Source organism: Nicotiana tomentosiformis, chromosome 12 (genome assembly GCF_000390325.3).
Source record: "Nicotiana tomentosiformis chromosome 12, ASM39032v3, whole genome shotgun sequence".
Lineage (NCBI taxonomy): Eukaryota > Viridiplantae > Streptophyta > Magnoliopsida > Solanales > Solanaceae > Nicotiana > Nicotiana tomentosiformis.
In genome coordinates, this window is record NC_090823.1 from 107249647 (window position 1) to 107272058 (window position 22412).

At 38.6% G+C, this 22412-nt stretch overlaps 1 long non-coding RNA gene across 1 annotated transcript; it reads right to left on the bottom strand.

Annotated features, from left to right (window-relative positions):
• Positions 1 to 14543: 14543 nt before the first annotated feature.
• LOC138903665 (uncharacterized) lies at positions 14544 to 18682 on the bottom strand. Its single transcript, XR_011413002.1, has 4 exons — positions 18255 to 18682; positions 18058 to 18161; positions 15782 to 15849; positions 14544 to 14747 (listed from the first exon to the last, which is right to left on the bottom strand). It is a non-coding gene; the product is annotated as an uncharacterized lncRNA (long non-coding RNA).
• Positions 18683 to 22412: the final 3730 nt, after the last annotated feature.

Here is a 22412-nt window from a genome sequence, read left to right on the forward strand (position 1 = left end):
TTTGATTTGTATACTTTAAATTTGCTTGACCTTTTCCTGCTAATTGTTTTACCTGTTTAGTTGAAACTTGGGTTTCTTTTATTTTGTGTATTATTTGAAAGTAATTTTCTTTAAATTAAATATTATTAATATGAAATATTTGACATTTTTAAATTTTGGTATTGAAGCAACGTATTAAATATTTTGAAATATTATTTTGCAAAATTATTTATTTCCGAATATTTTTGTAAATTTTTGTACTCATTGTGATGGAGTCGTGAGCTCTTTATTGTGGAAAAATATTATTGATGATTTATGTTGGCATGAGCCGTGAGCTCTTTATTGTGAAAAAATATTGTTGTTGATTTACTTTGGCAAATTGAAATATTTGGGCACTTGAGGTGCAAATTGTGATATGTTGTGATAGTGATACGCATGCGGTGGTATAAGGTCTGGGTAATGAAACGCGTGCGGTGAGATAAGGGTGGCTTGATACGCGTAGATAGTAGGGGGAACTACTAGAAGTCATGCGGTATGATAAGGATAGCTAAAACGCGGGATGCTATTTTGAAAAAAATATTTTCTTTTAAATAAATTGTGAAGGCTCCCGCGGTGAGATAAGAAAATGAGATATTGTGAATTTATTTATGATTTGGGAATACGAGGTGGTACCTCGTGAGTGCCCTTGTTAATATTGATTTATGGCCATAGTTGCCTTTGATTATTTGTTGTGATTTTCGTCAAGTTGAAAGGAATTTTGTTTTGATTCCACGAGATATTATTTGCCATTATTTTGTGTAATTAAATGGTGACATGCTACTTGATTCATTTCCATTGTCATTTTATTTTATTATATTGTTAAACATTTTACCATGATATTATTATTTTCCAGTAGGGCCTGACCTGACCTCGTCACTACTCTACCGAGGTTAGGCTTGACACTTACTGGGTACCGTTGTGGTGTACTCATACTACGCTTCTGCACATCTTTTTGTGTAGATCCAGGTACATCTTATCAGACTAGGCATCAGTAAACTAGCTGTATGAGGAGACTTCGAGGTATACCTGCTAGCGTCCGCAGACTCCGGAGTCCCCTTCTATCTTACTATGTTGCTTCCTCTTTGTTTTAGACTCTGATGTATAGAGACATAGAGAATAAATTCTTAGAACCTTGTGACTTATTTCTACCGGGTTTTGGGAGTTGAAATTATTTGAATTGTAGTTTATTTATTTCAGATATTTATTATTATTCCGCATTGATAAGCTTACCTAGTCTTAAAGACTAGGTGCCATCACGCCATCCTATAGAGGGAATTTGGGGTCGTGACAAGTTCGTATTAGAGCACTAGGTTCATAGGTGTTATGAGTCACAAGCAGGTTTAGTAGAGTCTTACAGATTGGTACGGAGACGTCTGTACTTATCTTCGAGATGCTATGGAACTGTTAGTAAATATTCACTTCTTTGATTCCTTATCGTGCGTATTTGTTGACTTCAAAATTTTAAACCATTGTCTTTCTATTCTCTCACAGATGGTGAGGACACCCACAACTGGATCTGATAATCAAACACCCGCACCCCTTGTTGGAGCCGCAAGAGGCTGGAGTCGGGGCAGAGGCTGAGTAAGACCATGTCCTGCAGCCAGAGCACCTGCACGAGCTGCTGAACCAGAGCCACCAGTAGCTCCAGTTGGAGAGCAGACACCTGAGACGCCTATTACTACTCCTGCACTTCAGGAGACTCTTACCCAGTTTTTGAGCATGTTTGGCACTCTAGCTCAGGCAGGGTTAATTCCACTTGCTCCTGCCACATGTCAGGACGGGGGAGGAGCACAGACTCCCGCCGCCCGTACTCCAGAGCCATGGGCTCAAGTTGACCATGCCCCAGAGGTTATACCAGAGCAGCCTGTTGTCCCAGTTCGGCCTGAGATTAGGACAACAGTTTCAGAGGGGGAGCAGCTCAGGCTCGAGAGGTATAAGAAGTACCACCCTCCCACTTTCAGTGGTTTAGCTTCAGAGGATGCTCAGGGTTTTCTGGAGGAATGTCACTGTATCCTTCGTACAATGGGTATTGTGGATTCCAGTGGGGTTTCTTTCACGGCATTCCAGTTTAGAGGAGCAGTCTACCAGTCCGGTTGAGGCGGCTTCACTTACTTGGACTCAATTTTCAGATATGTTCTTAAGGGAGTATGTTCCTCAGAGTATTAGAGATGCATGGCGCGCATAGTTTGAGCAGCTGCGCCAGGGTTCTATGACCGTGTCAGAGTATGCGGTCTGATTCAGTGATTTGGCTAGGCATGCACCAGCCTTAGCTGCTACTGTTCGAGAGCGGGTTCATAGATTTATTGAGGGTTTCCACCCTAGTATCAGATACAGTATGGCTCGAGAGTTAGAGATGGGCATCACATACCAACAGGTTGTGTCAATTGCTAGGAGATTGGAAGGTATGCAAACCCAGGAGAGGGAAGCTAAGAAACCCCGAGATTCTGACACATATAATAATTCTCGTGCCCTAATTGCAGCACGTCATGGTAGAGGTTATGTGAGTCGTCCTATTCATTCAGCACTTCCAGCTTCCAATGGTTTTTCGGCTACTCCTAGACCTCAGGTTCCATATTATGCACTACCAATATCTTATATACCTCCTGTACGGGGTGCTTTCAGCAGGCAGTCTAGTCGATCAGGCCCGAGCCAGTCCCAGCAGCCACATCCTCCGAGGGCTTGTTTTGAGTGTGGTGAAACTCGTCGTATTATGAGAGATTGCCCCAGATTTAGGAGGGGTGCACCTCCACAGATTTCTCAGGCGCCCCACCTATTCCACAGGGTCCTCAGGCTTCTCAGGCCATGATTACTGCATCAGTTGCCACTCCACCTGCACAGCCAGCTAGAGGTGGAGGTCGGGCAGGTAAAGGTCGCCCTAGAGGGGGAGGCCAGGCCAGGCCAGATATTATGCCCTTCCTGCTAGGACATATGCTGTTGCATCGAATTCAGTTATCACATGTATTATTCCGATCTGTCATAGAGATGCATCAGTCTTATTTGATCCAGGATCCACTTAATATTATGTGTCATCTTATTTTGCCCCGTGTTTGGGCGTATCACATGATTCCTTGAGTTCTTCTGTTTATGTATCTACACCCGTAGGTGAATCTACTATTGTGGACCGCGTGTATCACTCGTGTTTAATTGTTATCAGCGATTTTGAGACCAGAGCTGATTTATTATTGCTCAGTATGATAGATTTCGATATTATTTTGGGCATGGACTGGTTGTCGCCCTATCACACTATTCTTGAATGTTACGCCAAGATGGTGATGTTGGCTATGCCAGGTCTACCGCAGCTAGAGTGGAGAGGTACCTCGGACCATATTTCTAGCAGGGTTGTTTCATTTCTTAAAGCTCAACGAATGGTTGAAAAAGGGTGTGATGTGTATCTGGCCTATGTGAGAGATGTTAGTATTGATAATCCTACTATGGAGTCAGTTCCTATAGTAATGGATTTTACTGATGTATTTCCAGCAGATCTTCTGGGTATGCCACCCGACATGGATATTGATTTTGGTATTGATTTATTACCGGGTACTCAGCCCATTTCTATTCCACCATATCGTATAGCCCCAGCAAAGTTGAAAGAATTAAAAGAACAGTTACATAAGTTGCTTGATAAGGGTTTCATTCGGCCTAGTGTATCACATTAGGGTGCTCCTGTCTTATTTGTAAAGAAGAAGGATGGTTCTATGCAGATGTGTATTGATTACCGCCAGCTGACCAAGGTTGCAGTGAAGAACAGGTATCCATTGTCATGTATTGATGACCTATTTGATCAACTTCAGGGTGCCAGGGTATTCTCTAAAATTGACTTGCGTTCAGGCTATCATCAGTTGAAGATTCGGGAGCTAGATATCCCGAAGACTGCTTTCAGGACTCGATATGGTCATTACAAGTTCCTTGTGATGTCTTTTGGGCTGACTAATGCCCCAACAACATTTATGCACTTAATGAATAGTGTATTTCAGCCTTATCTTGATTATTTTGTCATTGTGTTTGTTGACGACATTCTGGTGTATTCCCGGAGTCGGGAAGATCATGAACAACACCTAAGGATTGTGCTTCAAACTTTGAGAGAAAAGAATTTATATGCAAACTTTTCAAAGTATGAATTATGGCTTGATTAAATGGGATTTTTGGGTCATATAGTTTTGCGTGAGGGGATCAAGGTAGATCCAACGAAGGTTGAAGCAGTGCAGAGTTGGTCCAGACCGTCCACAGCTACGAAAATCCGGAGTTTCCTTGGTTTGGCTGGGTATTATCACCGATTTGTAAATGGTTTCTCTTCTATTGCTGTATCTATGACCAAATTAACCCAGAAGGGTGCTCCGTTCAGGTGGACCGAGGAATTTGAGGAGAGCTTCCAAAAGCTCAATACAACTTTGACTACATCCCTACTATTGGTATTACCTACAGATACAGGGTCTTATACTGTGTATTGTGATGCGTCACGTATTGGTCTCAGCACAGTGTTGATGCAAGACGGCAGGGTGATTGCCTACGCATCCAGATAGTTAAAGGTGCATGAGAAGAACTATCTTGTACATAACCTTGGGTTAGCAGCTATTGTTCATGCCTTGAAGATTTGGCGGCATTACTTATATGGTGTCCATTGTGAGGTCTACACCGATCATCGGAGTCTACAACATCTGTTTAAATAGAAGGATCTTAATTTGTGGCAACGGAGATGGTTGGAGTTGCTTAAGGATTATGATATCAGCATTCTCTATCATCCTGGGAAGGCCAATGTAGTGGCCGATGCCTTGAGTCGTAAGGCAGAGAGTTTGGGCAGATTAGCGTATTTACCGGTAGCAGAGAGGCCTTTAGCCTTGGATGTTCAGACCTTGGCCAATCAGTTTGTCGGATTGGATGTTTCCGAGCTGAGCCAAGTTTTGGCTTGTATGGTTTCTCAGTCTTCTCTTTATGATCGTATCAGAGAATGTCAGTATGATGACCCCCATCTGTTTGTCCTTAAGGATACAGTTCAGCACGGTGATGCCAAGGAAGTCACTATTGGAGATGACGATGTATTACGGATGCAGGACATACTATGTGTACCCAATGTAGATGGCTTGCATGAGTTGATTCTCCAGGAGGCTCACAGTTCGTGGTACTCCATTCATTCAGGTGCTGCAAAGATGTATCAGGACATGAGACATCACTATTGGTGGAGGCGAATGAAGAAAGACATAGTGGAATATATAGCTCAGTGCCTAAAATGTCAGCAGGTGAAGTATGAGCATCAACGACCGAGTAGATTGCTTCAGAAGTTGGAAATTCTAGAATGGAAATGGGAGCGGATCACTATGGATTTCGTTGTTGGGCTCCCATGGACTCAGAGGAAATTCGATGCAGCTTGGGTGATTGTGGATAGATTGACCAAGTCAGCTCATTTCATTCCTGTGATGACTACCTACTCTTCCGAACAGTTGGCTCAAATCTATATTTGCGAGATTGTCAGACTTCACGGCGTACCAGTATCTATTATCTCTAACCGAGGTACGCAGTTTACATCACAGTTCTGGAAGGCAGTACAACGTGTGTTGGGTACTCGGGTAGAGTTGAGTATATCATTTCACCCTCAGACGGATGAACAATCTGAACACACTATTTAGATACTGGAAGATATGCTTTGTGTATGTGTGATAGATTTTGGGGGTGCTTGGGATCAGTTCTTACCACTTGCGGAGTTTGCTTACAACAACAGTTACCAGTCAAGCATTCAGATGGCTCCATATGAGGCTTTGTATGATAGGCGGTGCCGGTCTCTAGTGGGTTGGTTCGAACCGGACGAGGCTAGGTTATTGGGTACATACTTGGTTTAGGATGCCTTGGAAAAGATTAAATTGATTCAGGATCAACTTTGTACAACCCAATCTAGATAGAAGTGTTATGCGGATCGGAAGGTTCGTGATGTTGCATTCATGGTTGGTGAGCGGGTCTTGCTCCGGGTTTTGCCTATGAAGGGTGTGATGAGGTTCGGGAAGAAGGGAAAGTTGAGCCCTAGGTATATTGGGCCTTTTGAGATTCTTGAGAGATTTAGAGAGGTGGCTTACAAACTTGCACTACCACCTAGTCTCTCTGCAGTTCATCTGGTATTCCATGTTTCTATGCTTCAGAAATATCACGACGATCTGTCTCATGTGTTATACTTCAGTTCAGTTCAGTTAGACAAGGATCTGTCTTATGTTGAGGAAGCAGTGGTTATTTTAGATAGGCAGGTTTGAAAGCAGAGGTCAAAGAATATTGCTTCCGTGAAGGTTCAGTGGAGGGGTCATCCGGTCGAGGAGGTGACTTGGGAGACCGAGCATGATATGCGCAGCTGTTATCCTCACCTTTTCACCACTTCAAGTATAATTCTAAACTCGTTCGAGGACGAGCGTTTATTTAAGAGGTGGAGAATGTAATGACCCAACCGGTCATTTTTACTTTTAGAACCCCGTTCCCCTAAATAAAACTCCCCGTATGTGCTTTTATAAATTTATGACTTGTGGGGATGGTTGGTTCGGGATTTGGAAGTGTTCGGGTTGAAATCGGAACACTTGGTTCCTTAAGTTGGCCTTAAAATGCTAAGTTTGACTTCGGTCAATATTTTGAGAAAATGACCCTGGAATAGAATTTTGATGATTCCAACAGCTCTGTATGGTAATTTTGGACTTAGGAGCGTGTTCGGAATTTTATTTGGAAGTCCGTAGTTAAATTAGACTTGAAATGGCTAAAATAGAAATTTAAGTTTGGAAGTTTGACCGGGGGGTTGACTTATGATATCGGGGTCGAAATCCAATTCCGAAAGTTTTCACAGCTCTGTTATGTCATTTATGACTTGCATGCAAAATTTGAGGTCAATCGGACTTGATTTGATATGTTCCGGCGTCGTTTGTAGAAATTGAAAGTTTCAAAGTTTATTTGGCTTGAATCTATATGTGATTCACGTTTTTAGTGTTGTTGGATGTGATTTGAAGACTCGACTAAGTTCGTATGATGTATTAGAACTTGTTGGTATATTTGGTTGAGGTCCCGAGGGGCTCGGGCGTGTTCCGTATGGTTAACGAATCATTTTTGTCCTTGGTGAGATAGCTGATATCTGCTGCTGCAATTTTTCAGGTTTCCTCTTTCGCGTTCGCGAGAGGAGCCTCGCGTTCGCGAAGAGTGTTCTGAGCTGGTGAGATTTTTGTTCTATGCGTTCGCGGAGGAGATGAAGCGAACGCGAACGCGAAGGGTAGGGCAGTGTGTGCATCGCGAAAGCGTGAGTGGCGTCGCGTTCGTGAAGGAGAGTGAGGTAGCTGGGAACCCCAGTCTTTTGTTCTACGCGTTCGCAAGGTAAGGGACGCGTTCGCGAAGGTCTGAGTTTGCAAAGCTTCGCATTCGCGAAGAGAAAGTTGGGCAGCACATTTTTGTGCTTCGCGAACGCGAGGCAAGGGTCGCGTTCGCGAAGAAGAAACCACTGGACAGATTGAGGTGATTTTTGGGAGATTTTCAGAGAACATATCGGGGTAAGTGTTCTCAACTCAATCTTGGTTAGATTACCTGAATCCATCACTGTTTTTAGCATTTAATTGGTGATTTAAGTTGGAAAAATTTGAAAACCCTCTTGAATAGATCTGAGGATTTGAGGGTCAAATTGTTATTGGAATTTAGTCATTTTGGTATGGTTAGACTCGTGGTTGAATGTGCGTTCATATTTCATAACTTTCGCCGGATTTCGATATGTGGGCCCCACGGGCCATTTTTGAGTTAATTTCGGATTTTTATTGAAAAATATAGTATTTTCTTATAGAATTAATTCTATAATTTTTGTTGACTGTATCAAATTATTTATGACTAGATATGAGTCGACTGAAATCGAAAAATCGAGGAAAAAGCATACTAGGTTAAATTGGAGCAAGTTGAGGTAAGTGACTTGTCTAACCTTGTGTGGGAAAACTTTTTCCTAGGATTGATATTAATTGTAATGTGATGAAAGTCGTGTACACGAGGTGACGAGTGTGTACACAGACTAAATGTGAAGGATTATGTTTTTAAATTGTGAAGATCATTGTTGCACATTAATTAAATTATTAAATCTTGTTATATTCTCCATCATTGATTTGATTTGTATACTTTAAATTTGCTTGACCTTTTTCTGCTAATTGTTTTACCTGTTTAGTTAAAACTTGGTTTCTTTTATTCTATGTATTATTTGAAATTGATTTTCTTTAAATTAAATATTATTAATATGAAGTATTTGACATTTTTAAATTTTGGTATTGAAGTAACGTATTAAAAATTTTGAAATATTATTTTGCTAAATTATTTATTTTCGAATATTTTTGTAAGATTTTTATACTCATTGTGATGGAGCCGTGAGCTCTTTATTGTGGAAAAATATTATTGATGATTTATGTTGGCATGAGTCGTGAGCTTTTTATTGTGAAAAAATATTGTTGTTGATTTACTTTGGCAAATTGAAATATTTGGGCACTTGAGGTACAAATTGTGATATATTGTGATATTGATACGCATGCGGTGGTATAAGGTCTGGGTATTGAAACGCATGTGGTGAGATAAGGGTAGCTTGATACGCGTGGCTAGTAGGGGAAACTACTAGAAGTCATGCGGTGTGATAAGGATGGCTAAAACGCGGAATGCTATTTCGAAAAAAATATTTTTCTTTTAAATAAATTGTGAAGGCTCTCGCGGTGAGATAAAGAAATGAGATATTGTGAATTTATTTATGATTTTGGACTACGAGGTAGTACCTCGTGAGTGCCCTTGTTGATATTGATTTATGGCCATAGTTGCCTTTGATTATTTGTTGTGATTTTTATCAAGTTGAAAGGAATTCTGTTTTGATTCCACGAGATATTATTTGCCATTATTTTGTGTAATTAAATGGTGGCATGCTACTTGATTCATTTATATTGTTATTTTATTTTATTATATTGTTAAACATTTTACCATGATATTATTATTTTTTTGTAGGGCCTGACCTGACCTCGTCACTACTCTACCGAGGTTAAGCTTGGCACTTACTGGGTACCGTTGTGGTGTACTCATAATACGCTTCTGCACATCTTTTTGTGCAGATCCAGGTACATCTTATAAGACTAGGCATCAGTAAACTAGCTGTACGAGGAGACTTCGAGGTATACCTGCCAGTGTCCGCAGACTCCGGAGTCCCCTTCTATCTTACTATGTTGCTTCCTATTTGTTTTATACTCTGATGTATAGAGACTTAGAGAATAAATTCTTAGAAGTTTGTGACTTATTTCTACCGGGTTTTGGGAGTTGAAATTATTTAAATTGTAGTTTATTTATTTCAGATATTTATTATTATTCCGCATTGATAGGCTTACCTAGTCTTAGAGACTAGGTGCCATCACGACATCCTACAGAGGAAATTTGGGGTCGTGACACAGGGAGGATTCTAACGAGAGGAAAAATCGTAATCCTAGACCTTTCCAAACTTGTCTACAATATTTGCTTTGTTAGTGCTAAAATTATAGCTTTTTAATTACCTTGCTTTTAGTTAGTAAACACTCAACTCATTATTCAATATTTCTGAAGGTTGATTACTTAAATTCTTGCGAAATTAGTGGTTGTGATTAGTAGGTTAATTCCATGTGGGATTCGGCTCTCGACCTCTAAACCGGATTATATTTGCAATGACGACTAGACCTCTTAGGAGACACAGTTGGGCGTAATCAAATTTTGGCGTCGTTACCGGAGAACTAATAGTTTAGCTGTAGGTGTACATATTGCTAGGTTTAAAGTTTGAATTTTTATTTTATTTTCTAGTATTTGATTTTTTTTTAAATTTTAGTTTTATTTTTTAATTTTAGAAACATGACATTGTGGAATTATGGGAGTTTTGATATTGGTAATTTTACTGTTGATCTTCCTTGTGCGTATTGTGGAGGAAACCACCTATGCCAAAAATTTTAATATATTTTCGAGAGCGAGTTATGTGCACCAACTCAATCTTATGTGTCGAATGTGTGTGTTATGTGTGGTGGTCAAGATGGTCACTTTCATGGTTGAGTTTATATTTCTTATCTTTCCCAACCCCTTACTTTGATGGTTCTTCTTTTTCCTGTAAAGTTAATAGGAACAAAGAACCCTTGGATGATGACCTGAAAGAGATCAAGGATATGCTAAGGTGCCTTGTGGAAAAAAATGACGAGACACAACTGCGGATACAAAGGTAAGATGCAACTATTCGCAACTTGAAGGCTCAAGTGAGTCAACTAGTTGAAGCTTTTAATGCTCAACATATTAATATTATGGATAGTAGCTAGGAGCAGTGTGCATTAGAGATGGAAATTGAGGTGCCAATGGAGGGGTCCAAAGTAGAACACCAATACTCTAACCAGATAGAATTTGAGAATGGCGATGTTGAAGAAGTAATACTAGAATCAACCAAGGACATTGAGGATACAAATTTAGTTGACCCTAGTGTGAAGGAAGGGGGGAAAATTGAGTATCTATGCATTTTGACATGTTTTATATCGGGTCTTAGGTTTGGAGCATATGAACTAAGTACTTTCTTCATGGTCTTTGTAATTACATGCCTTAAAAATATGTGTGGCTTTCTTTTGACACTGAGGCTCATCTTTCGACTCTTGTGATTAATTTTCGTGTGCTGAAATTCTATGATGACTGTGCTAGTTGGTTTAACGCGAGAGTCAGGTCCGAGCCATCCTAAGTGAGTCATATGCATTGTGTGAGGTGAGATTTTGGTGTACTCTGTGGTATTCTTGCTAGTCTAGAATTTGCCACGTGTGTGAGTCAAAGCCAAAATGATTAAGTCTTGTAAGTTTGGGAAGTGATACAGGCTTTCTTTAATTGTCCATTTAGCCTATTTGCCTACCAGTGCTAATATTATCCGTAGTCACCCCTTTTGAGCCTGTAGACTTTTTCTTTGGCAATCACATTACAAGCCGAATCCCCTTTGTTCTTAATCAAATCTTTGTTAAACCTTAAACTCCGAAAGCACTTAAGTAGTTAGAAGAGTAAAGAAAGAGATTGGATAACTTTTGAGTGGAACCACAGAAAGTCCGCCAATATGCACTTGTCTATAAATAAAAAAAGGTACTAGCCGGAAATACCAAATTAAGAAGAGTGTGAAAAAAGGAAAAAAAAAAAAAGGGGAAGAAGACAAAAAAAGAGAAAAAAATGAATAACGCCTCCCATATCTCTGTCTTGGCTAGTAAATATCTATATGTTGATGTGCTTAATGAATAAGGGCTTAAATGTGTACGATTTCATGGTAAGAAATTGAAGTGGTAATGGCAAGAAGGAGCTTAGAAGTGAAGTGTAGTGTATTAAAATAATTAGGAGGGTTAGTCACTATTTTCTCAAATATATACTACCCGTCTTTTAGCCTACATTACAACCTACAAAGTCCTACTTGATCCTAGACTTTGCAAGCTTAAATTAGTCAAGTCTTACACTACGGGCAAGCCTATGGTACGAACTTGGGTGGCATAAGAGTTTCTTTGCGAGAGTGAGAAAATTCTTCCGATTTGAGAGTCCTTAAAATATACTTGAACTTATATTAAGTATGTGGACTACTTTCTCAGTGGTTTGTTGGCGAGGGCACATGATTTGCAAAGGATTGGTAGAGACCTTGATTTTATTGAGTTGACTCAAGGAGCGAGTCATAGTGTGGAATATATTAGAGTCAGGTTTGAGGTGAGGATGTTAGAAAGAGTCACATGAATATTTTAAATGATCTTGGCATGAGTTTAAAACTTGAGGAAAGGTATGAAGAGTACATATGCTGGTTTCTAAGCGTTGATATAAACCATTGTCATTGGTGTGCTGCTTGAGTATGTTTTGAAATGTGTTTCTTGCATATATGCTTAATTTTAAGTTGCTCGAGGACGAGAAAGAGTTTAAGTGTGCGGTGGTGATAAAGGATGAAAAGTGCATATTTTGAGTGTGTTTGTGTGTTATTTCTTGTGTGAGTTGCGGGAGTTCACACTGCTTTTGAAGTAAAAATATGCTCATTACGTGCTTCTTATATGTAGGAACAAACTTATGCGGAAAAGGATCAAATAGGAGAAAAATTGGTGAAACAATAGCTGAAGAGAAAAGTCCCGGACAACGAAGCGAGGTTCACTTCGCCAGACCGGGACTGGAGCAGAAAAAAAATAACTTCTTCAATTCGAACTATGAGAAGGAAAATCCGCCCCATACAAACCCTAGTCACTATAAATACATCCTAAAACGTGATTTTGAAGGGAGAGACACTACTTTGGAGAGGGAGAAGACTTGGGAGAGGCAAGAACGCGCTTGGAGCAAGGAGAAGGATTCAACTTCACATTTTTTCCTCTTTCTTCCTAATATTCGATTGTTATGAATTCTAATCTTGTATTTGTGCAAATAATTATGAGTAGAAAAATTCTCATCTCGGTTTTGATGGAACCTCTTGGAGGATGAATCTTTGTTGCGTTTAATACAAGTTTGCCATTGATTTTTCTCTACTTGTTTAACTATGTGATTATTGTGGTTGATTGAAAGGCCCTCAATTGACTGTGTCTATTTAGTGTGTATTGCTTGGAAAAGGGTACACATTTAGGTAGTTATTGACCAACATCACTCTCAACGTATATGAGAAATCAATATGGAGGGTTTAAAGGTGGGATTAGGAATAATGAAATCTGGTGCGATCTTAGTGAGTGCTAAACTAGTGCCAGCTACCGTAGTTCGGAAGAATACGACTAGTAAATTATTATAGTTGCTCGGAAGAGAATTACGACACCTAAAGTGCTCACGATCAGTAGAGAATATCTAGGAGAATTTATAGGAGACGTGGCAAGGAGGATTCTGACGAGAGGGGAAATCGTAACCCTAGACCTTTCCAATTTTGTCTACAATATTTGCTTTGTTAGTGCTAAAATTATAGTTTTTTAATTATCTTGCTTTTAGTTAGTAAACAATCAACTCATTATTTAATATTTCTGAAGGTTGATTACTTGAATTCTTGCGAAATTTGTGTTTGTGATTAGTAGGTTAATTTCCTATGGAATTCGATTTCGAATTTCTAAATCAGATTATATTTGCAACGACGGCTAAACCTCATAGGAGGCATAGTTGGGCGTGATCATTCATTGATAGGAGTTTTAAAAAAAAGTAAATATGCGAAAAATCTAAGAGGCCTCAATATTATATATATATATATATATATATATATATATATATATATCAATTATTTTTAACTTTATGTGAACATTGTAATTTTTCGGCAAAAGAGGTTCGGATCCTCTTTTGCTCCTCTAGCTCCGCCTTTGGGCAATAATGGTCAGTGGCAGATCCACGTTTAACAAAGGGATGACACCCGTTAATTACCCAGAAAATTATATTGTGTTGCTCGATAGAATTTTTTATTTAATATCATATATTATATGTTGACTCCCTTTTAATTTTTTCATGTGTTTAATTTTTTATATTTTGATATTTCTTTTGTAAAAATTCTCACCAGGGTGGTAGAGGAGACAGGGGAGGCAAGAAAGTAAGGCTTAGCTGAAAATTCACTTCGTTAACCAGTTAAAAAGTAGGGGAAACAGCAACAAACAAAATATTGGCCTGTCTGCATTACTACATAAGAACAGCTAAAAGAAAACAAATCCCACCTTCCTAAGTCATTTTCTCTATACTTTTCAAAGGCAAAAGGACTATAGACATGACTCCACTCTTAATCAATAGCATGTGCATCAGTCATGCCGAGGAGTCAACTTTTCTTTATTCTTATCTTTTTTTATTTGCAGTTAAACTATTCGGACTCTGAAGCGCACTAGTCCGATTCTTAGGAATTCAGGCTAGACCTATTAACAGAATAAAACGCTCTTTTTTTGTAATTTTTTTTTCAGGACTCGAATTTAATGAAAGCTTATGTTACGGTAAGAAAAAAAATACATTTATATTATGAAACCACTGAGCCGTATACAAAGGAAAAGTATACTTGCGAAGCAAATAGGATTTCTGTGTGGAATAAAACACAGATTGATATTGGGCTCTCACTTTATTAGACATGCATCATGATCCTTGTATTATGCAGTGTCTCAATATCAAGGACACTGAAGGTCCCCACCTCCAAGATAAAAAGGGATTGCAATTTATAGAAATAAAAAGTACAAAAATACCCCACTCCTTTAGCTTCTATTGCAAAATGCTATCCCACTTTATTAAGTTACATCATGCATGCTTATATTGCAGGATATTATTAATCTATTAGCTTATGTGCTTCTATTGAATTCTCCTTACTGTTAGCTTTTGGAAATAAAACAGTGATAATTTGGAAATAATAAAATGGGAGATCAATGGTATAGTAGAGTATGTATCGCGCGCGGTTTCTATTTCGCCATCCCTAGGTGGGGCTCACGCGATGTCATGACCCAAAATTCTAATATGTCGTGATGACGCCTATCTCAATAATAGGCAAGTCGACAACCTCAGTAAATAACATTTTCTTTTAAGTTTGGAAACATAATAGTTGAATTTCATAGAATCTCGCAAATTACCGACATAAAGTAGATTCCCAAAATCCGGTGTCACTGAGTACATGAGCATCTAAAGGATAACAAAATATGACTGATAAAAATACTGTCTGAAAATATAGAATAGTACAATAACTGAAAGGAAGAGAGTCAATGTCAACGGACGCCAAGCAACTACATTAATAGTCTCTAACTGACAACACTCTAAGATCTAACAGTCGCCGTATCCGGAAGCACCTGGATCTGCACACGAGGTGCAGGGTGTAGTATAAGTACAACCAACTCAGCAAGTAACAATACTAAATAAAGAACTAAAAGTAGTGACGAGCTTCACAGCTAAGTCCAATTACAGTAATTTCCAACATAAGAAAGTAGACATGCTTTCAAGTTCAACAATTTAGGGCCCAAACAGTAATTTCATATCAAGTTCAACTGGAGCACGAGATAATATCTCTCAAAAATTTTCAAAACAGTGATATATGACAGCTGAAGTACAACAATAATGAAATCAATACATCCTCTCAGAGCAACAGTCACTCAGTCCTCCCATTCGCTCCAACCTCACAATCACTCGACACTCGCACTCAGTAGGTACCTACGCTCACTGGGGGTGTACAGACTCCGGAGGGCCTCCTTCAGCCCAAGCACTATAATTCGCACGGACAACTCACGTGCTATAGTATAATATATGGATCCGCACGGACAACTCACATGTTATAGTATAATATCTGGATCCGCACGAACAACTCAAGTGCTACACGAATAACTCACGTGCTATAGTATAATATCTGGATCCACATGGATAACTCACGTGCTATAGTATAATATCTCACAATCAGGCCTTCGGCCTCACTCAGTCATAAATCTCTCCAGCCTCTCGTGCTCTCAGTAATCATAAAAATCAGCCCCAACAGAAATGATATAATGTATCAACAAGGAACAATAGAGACTGAGATAAAATAAACAAGTAAACTGTGACTGAGTACAAACAACAATTTAGCAGATAATTCAACATGTACACGCTCTCTGTGGGTCCTTATAGTTCCAATATATAATCTAAACATGATTTGTGGTTCAATTTCTCTACTACATGGAGAATGTACAGATAACAACAAATTATTCAACTACACAGTTCCATAAAATTTGACCAAGTCACTATTACTACGGTGCACGCTCACACGTCCGTCACCTAGCATGTGTGTCACCTCAAAACCGATCACATAACACATAATCCGGGGTTTCATACCCTCATAACCAAATTTAGAACTGTTACTTACCTCAAAGCGTGAAATTCTTTATTCTGCTATGCCCTTGCCTCGCGAATCGGCCTCCAAACGCCTCGAATCTAGTCACAAATAATTTGATTCAGTCAATACAAATTATAGGAATTAATTCCATATGAAAATATTAATTTTTTAACAAAATCTGAAATTGCACTCAAAAATTGTCCGTGGGCCCCACATCTCGGAACTCGATAAAAGTTATAAAATATGAACGCACGTTCAACCACGAGTCCAATCATATAAATTTTACCAAATTTCGACATCAACTTGACCCTCAAATCTTCAAATTAAACCAAGATTGTTTTCTAAATTCTCCAACTTAATTCACCAATTAAATGTTAAAACAACCATGGATTCAGGTAATTTGACCAATATTGAGTAAAGAACACTTACCCCGTTATTTTTCTTGAAAGTTTCCCGAAAACCGCCTCTTCCCAAGCTCTAATTCGCCAAAAATGGAAAAGCTTAAACTCTCTGTCCGGGTATTCCTTCTTCGCGAACGCGACAGGTCCCTCGCATTCGCGAAGCACATTTTTGTGCTACCCCAATTTCTTCTTCGCGAACGCGAAGGCAGCCTCGCGAACGCGATTCTTTACCGACCTCAGGCCTTTGCGAATGCGAAGCCTCTCACGCGATCGCGTAGGCCAACACGTTTGGTCCAACTCCAGCTCCCTCTCTTCTTCGCGAACGCGACCACCCTCTCGCGTTCGCGATGCACAACCTGCCCAACCTTCTGCGAACATGTCCTCTCATTCGCGAACGCGAAGAGCAAATCTTGCCTGCCCCTCAGTTCCTTTTCGCGAACGGGAGACTCCTTTCACGAAGTCGATTTAGTAAACCAAATAGTGCATCAGAAAAATTCCAGCAGCATTCCAAGTCCAAAAATTTATCCGTTAACCATCTGAAACTCACCCGAGGCCCCCGGGACCTCAACCAAATACACCAACAAGTCCTAAAATATCATACGAACTTAGTCAAAACCTCAAATCACATCAAACAACGCTAAAACCACGAATCATACCCCAGTTCAAGCCTAATAAAACTAAGAATTTTGAACTTCTACATTCAACGCTGAAACCTATCAAATCAAGTTCGATTGACCTCAAATTTTGCATACAAGTCATAAATGATATAACAAACCTATTCTAATTTTCAGAATCGGATTTCGACCCCGATATAAAAAATTCAACTCCCCGGTCAAACTTCCAAACTTAAATTTCTATTTTAGCCATTTCAAGCCTAATTTAACTACGGACTTTCAAATAATTTTCCGGACACGCTCCTAAGTCCAAAATCACCATACAGAGCTAATGGAATTATCAAAATTCTATTCTGGGGTCATTTACACATAGTCAACATTTGGCCAACTATTTCAACTTAAGCTTTAACCCATGGAACTAAGTGTTCCAATTCATTCCAAAACTTCACCGGACCGCACCAATCAACCCGGCAAGTCACATAACAACTGTAAGGCACAAATTGAACAGTAAATGGGGGAACAATATGGTTGTAATACTCAAAATGGCCGGTCGGGTCATTACATGCGATCTGGCTAGGTAATGAGACTTCTATCTCTCACATTGTTAAGGTCTTGCCAGGAGCAATCTAGTGCGCGCCTAACGTTTTAAAGAGCAATGCAAAGATTGTAACTTAGTGATGGTGGGCAATAGTTATCCTTGGGCTTTAAAGGCAACATCTATTATTATTAAGGTCACATTTCACAGCCCTCATAGGTGCCATTGCAGTGTCAAGCAATCACTCACTACAAGCGTTGTAAGTCCGAATCCTATACTGAGAAAATTCTTACGTAAACTTGAGAATCATAGTATTATTCTAGTCATTTACTGAAGTGAAAGTATTGAACCAAACAAGACTAATAGTTTCTTGCAAGAATACATGAAGAAAACATGCCCAAGAAGATACCAAACTGTCATGGTGTCCATTAATACATTGATATCATTCTCAAGGCTATAGGCATTACTAGTATTTGTAAAATAAAGACAAGATAACAGTTTTCGTTCTTGTGTTATACTGTATACCATTAAGCACATACATTACAAACTGTGCACCAAATTAAATGACACAATTGGTCCTCGCCTACACAAGTCTTGCAGAAGTCATGTATATATGCAGAGCATGTGGTGGTTAGAATTTAGAAAGAAGCCAATTAATGTACCTATTCATCGAAAGCGAAACTCAGAAAATATTTTAACAGATTGCTTTTAAACTTCTTTCAATGAAGAAAGAAAGATCTCTTCAAAAATACATACCAGGGGCGAATTCGCCAATTATGAGTTGGTCGCTTTAACCATTCTACCGTGGATACTTTGCGGGATCCTCAGCTTCTTCAAATGATATCTTTACGAATATTAATCTATTTACAAATACATAAACAAATTAATCTTTGATTTGCGTGCAGTTTTTCAATTACACTGAACAGAAATGAAAATTGCAAAGATTATATTACTTTTTCGATAGGCAGTCAACTAAATTAGCAACACATTCTGGAAAATAAAAGGCTCCTGGCTACTATAAAATTTTCCACGAGAGAATGTGTGAATAAAGAATCAACCAATCTAGTTCAACTTAATCCTAAACTAGAACGTGTGAAATTATATTGCAATCATCACACCAAATCTAAATTCTTAATATCCCTAGCACAACGATGTAACCCCCTAACAAAACTGGCAGCAGAACCACAAGCCTCAAATGTTGATGATCCACCCCTGTACTGAAAGAATGGATCTTCGAGCGACTCTTCAGCGGATGGCGTAACAGACATGGGAAGCAAACACTTCTCAATGACATCTTTCAGTCTGGAGTCTTTTATTGTCACGACCCCAGTTTTTCACCTTAGGATGTCGTGATGGCACCTATACTTTAAGACTAGGTAAACTTAACACATGATGATTATTAATGGAATTTAACTAACTTAACTGCAATACATTAAATAATATCTGTAACAACATAACTGAACCAACATCAATTACATAACCCCAAAATTGGTATAACAAGTTATAAGCCTACATCACTATTCTGGAATAATAGGAAACAATGGAAATAAAATACAACAGAAAGTGACTTTGGGGCCTGCGAACGTCGAGCAGGTATACCTTGAAATCTCCAGCAGCGCAGACATAAGTCTCAAACCAACTCGATCATAAGTACATAAATATGCACAAAAATGTGTAGAAGCATAGCATGCGTACACCACAACGGTACCCAGTAAGTATCATGCCTAACCTCGATAAAGTAGTGACGAGGCCAGGTCAAGAAACCTACCAGACATGTAAACCTGTGTAGGATATAACACAAAGCTAACAATGGAAAGAACATCAATCTAAGACCAACAACAGAAGGATCACAAATTACAATCAACAGTGAAAATAATGGAAGCACAAATGGCAACAAGAAACAACCGGGTAATAAAGCAACAACATAGTTAGAATACAGATGAATTATGAATGAATTCCAGTAAGGGGAACCGATGACAACTCAATCAATCAAATTGTTCCTAATGCATGAATTACAACAAGATTTACCCGAGGTACCACTCCTCGTAATCTCAAATCATAAGTGACAACGTCCAAATCTTACACATATGGCACCTCGTGCCCATATTTTCCAAAATACCTTCCCACGGCAAAGTCCACGTGCTACCATGCACATTGTATCCGTGTCAAATGTTAATTAATGTGTCCAAGAGATCTATTTATATACAATAAGGCATAATGATAATTTTGAATAAAGTAGGAAATCAATGAGAAAGTGAGTTTTTATTAGGAACCAAATATAGTGAAATAGGGTACAATTTATACAAGATATGGTATCAAATGAGTTTAGCTTAGAAGTCATTTGGGTAAAGAAAATATCATTTTCAATTAAAATTAAGTATCGGATAAGTCACCGATTTAAATCTAGAATTTGTTAAAATAAAATGTAATAACAATTCTTAAGTAAAGTAAAAACGTCAGATAGGACAAGAAGTTTAATTCGAGAAATCAATTAAAGTAAAATATGACAACTAATAAGAATAGTAAAGTATCAAATGAGACGACGAGTTTTAACTTAAGAGTCACATAAGGTAAGCATGCTCCTAATTATTTCATTTAAAACCGTTATATTATCAACAACTCAACATGTGTGAGACAATGACTCCGCGTAGTAAATTCATCTTGGAAATCAATTCACCAAGTAACCACGAGAGCACAGATTGATGCAATTAAGTAATACAACGGTTTACGTAGGATGCATGATTCACACAAGACACAACAACAAGTATAATACATATAATCCGTTGCAGCGCGCAACCCGATCCCACCGTATTATCATTTATCAATATCATAATCCTCCCTTATTTCACCATATCATCATTAATCAATATCAAGTATCACATATAAATACATTGCGGCGCGCAACCCGATCCCACCGTATTATCATTTATCAATATCATAATCCTCTCTTATTTCACCATATCATCATTAATCAATATCAAGTATCACATATACAATTCGTTGCGGCGTGCAACCCGATCCCACCGTATTATCATTTATCAATATCATAGTCCCTTATTCCACCATAACATCATTATCAATACCATTGCGGCATGAAAACCGCTCCCCAAGAAATATGAATTAAAAAAATAAACTACAACCAACTACGGCACATCATAGAATCAACGGAATAACGAAGCTACACAAAGAAATCACAAAGGATGAAGAAGTTACACGATAACTCACAAAATCAAATAACAAGAAATGACAATTCATAAACCAAGACATAATTTTCGAGAATCAATTAACAATAAAGGCATGTGACAGACAAGGCATGTACTCAACAAGTAATTGCAATTAATAATTAAAAACATATAAGGGTGCACTTGGGTTATGAAAGTTAGAACATGAACTAATAACTTCAAGTAGAGCACGTAAGGGCAAGCCTAGCAACAAAAGATATAACATGAAATGATAACTTCAATTAAATGCATGAAAGAAGCCTAATAGTTTAAATCAGTCAAATACCACATATAAGTCCGTGTACACACTCGTCACCTCATGTACACACGTTCCACATAATTCAAATAGTACCATCAATCCAAAACCTAAGGGGTAGTTTCTCCCACACAAAGTTAGGCAAGATACTTACCTCAATTTGGCCAAATCAATACTCAAATTAGCTTTTCCTTTACAAATTCACCTCGACTCAGCTCAATCTAGTCAAAGACGACTTAAATATATCAAAAAACGCAAGAGAAAATCATTTCAAAGACGACTTAAATATATCAAAAAACGCAAGAGAAAATCATTTCAATTAACACATCTATGATCTTTATAAAACTTCTAAAAAGTCAACAAAAGTCAACCTTGGGTCCGCCCGATCAACACCCGGGTCCAAGGGTAGGTCTTGACTATCCATAACCCTACGAGTCTATATATGTAGTTTGTTTCTAAATCTGAGTCCAATTCGACTCTCAAATCCCCAATTTTCATTTTTTAAAACTTTGACAAAAATCCCGAAATTTTCTCTTAGATTCTCATGAATTTGAAGTTAAATCTAATATATAATCATGAAATATAATTGAAAATTTATTAGAATCTCTTACCCAATAGTTTGGTATGAAAATCTATCCAAAACATTGCCTCCCACCGAGTCTTGGGTTCAAAATATGATAAAATAAAGCTAAGTTTGGGAATACTCAATTATAAACAAGCTGCAGATGTCGCATTTGCGACAAGGGATTCGCAATTGCGGACCCTCGAAAAAGTGAAGAATCCTTCGCAAAAGGGAAGCTTGAACAGTTATGATGCCTCCGCAAAAGCGACAAAAATATCGCAAATGCGGCCGCTGGTCTTTCGCAAAAGCGACCAGTTGGTCGCAAAAGCGACTCTACCCCAGCCTAGGCCTTCATCGCAAATGCGATACAGAGTTCGCAAATGCGAACTCTATAGGCTTCACAAAAGCAATCATTTCCTCACAAAAGCGAGCTCCCTCCCCAACAGCTCAACATCGCAAATGCGATGAAAAACCTCGTAAATGCAAGATCAGAAACCCCCCAGCAAATCTGAATCTTCTTCCAAACACTTCGAAACGTGTCCGAAACTCATCCGAGCCCTCAGGGCTCCAAACCAAACATCCACAAAAGTCTAAAAATATAACACGAACTCGCTCGCATGATCAAAATACTAAAATAACATCTAGAATCACAAATCGGATGTCAAAATGCATGAAAATCACTATAAACTTCACGAACTTCTAGAATTGCAACAAGCGTCTGAACCACGTTAAACCAACTCCAAATGATGCCAAATTTTGCAGGCAAGTTCTAAATGACGAAACAGACCTATTCCAGGTCCCGAAACCAAAATTCGAACCCGATAGCCTTAAAGTCAAACCATGATCAAACTTAGGAAAATTTTAAACCCTTAAATTGCTAACTTCCGCCAAATGGTGCTGAAACTTTATAAAAACATTCAAATGCAAATTCGGGCATACGCCAAGTCCAAAATCACCATCCATACCTACCGGAATTATCAAAAACTCAGATCCGAGATCAAATACTCCAAAGTCAAACTTGGTCAATTTTTTCAACTTTAAGCTTCTTAAATGAGAGACACCCCTTAAAATC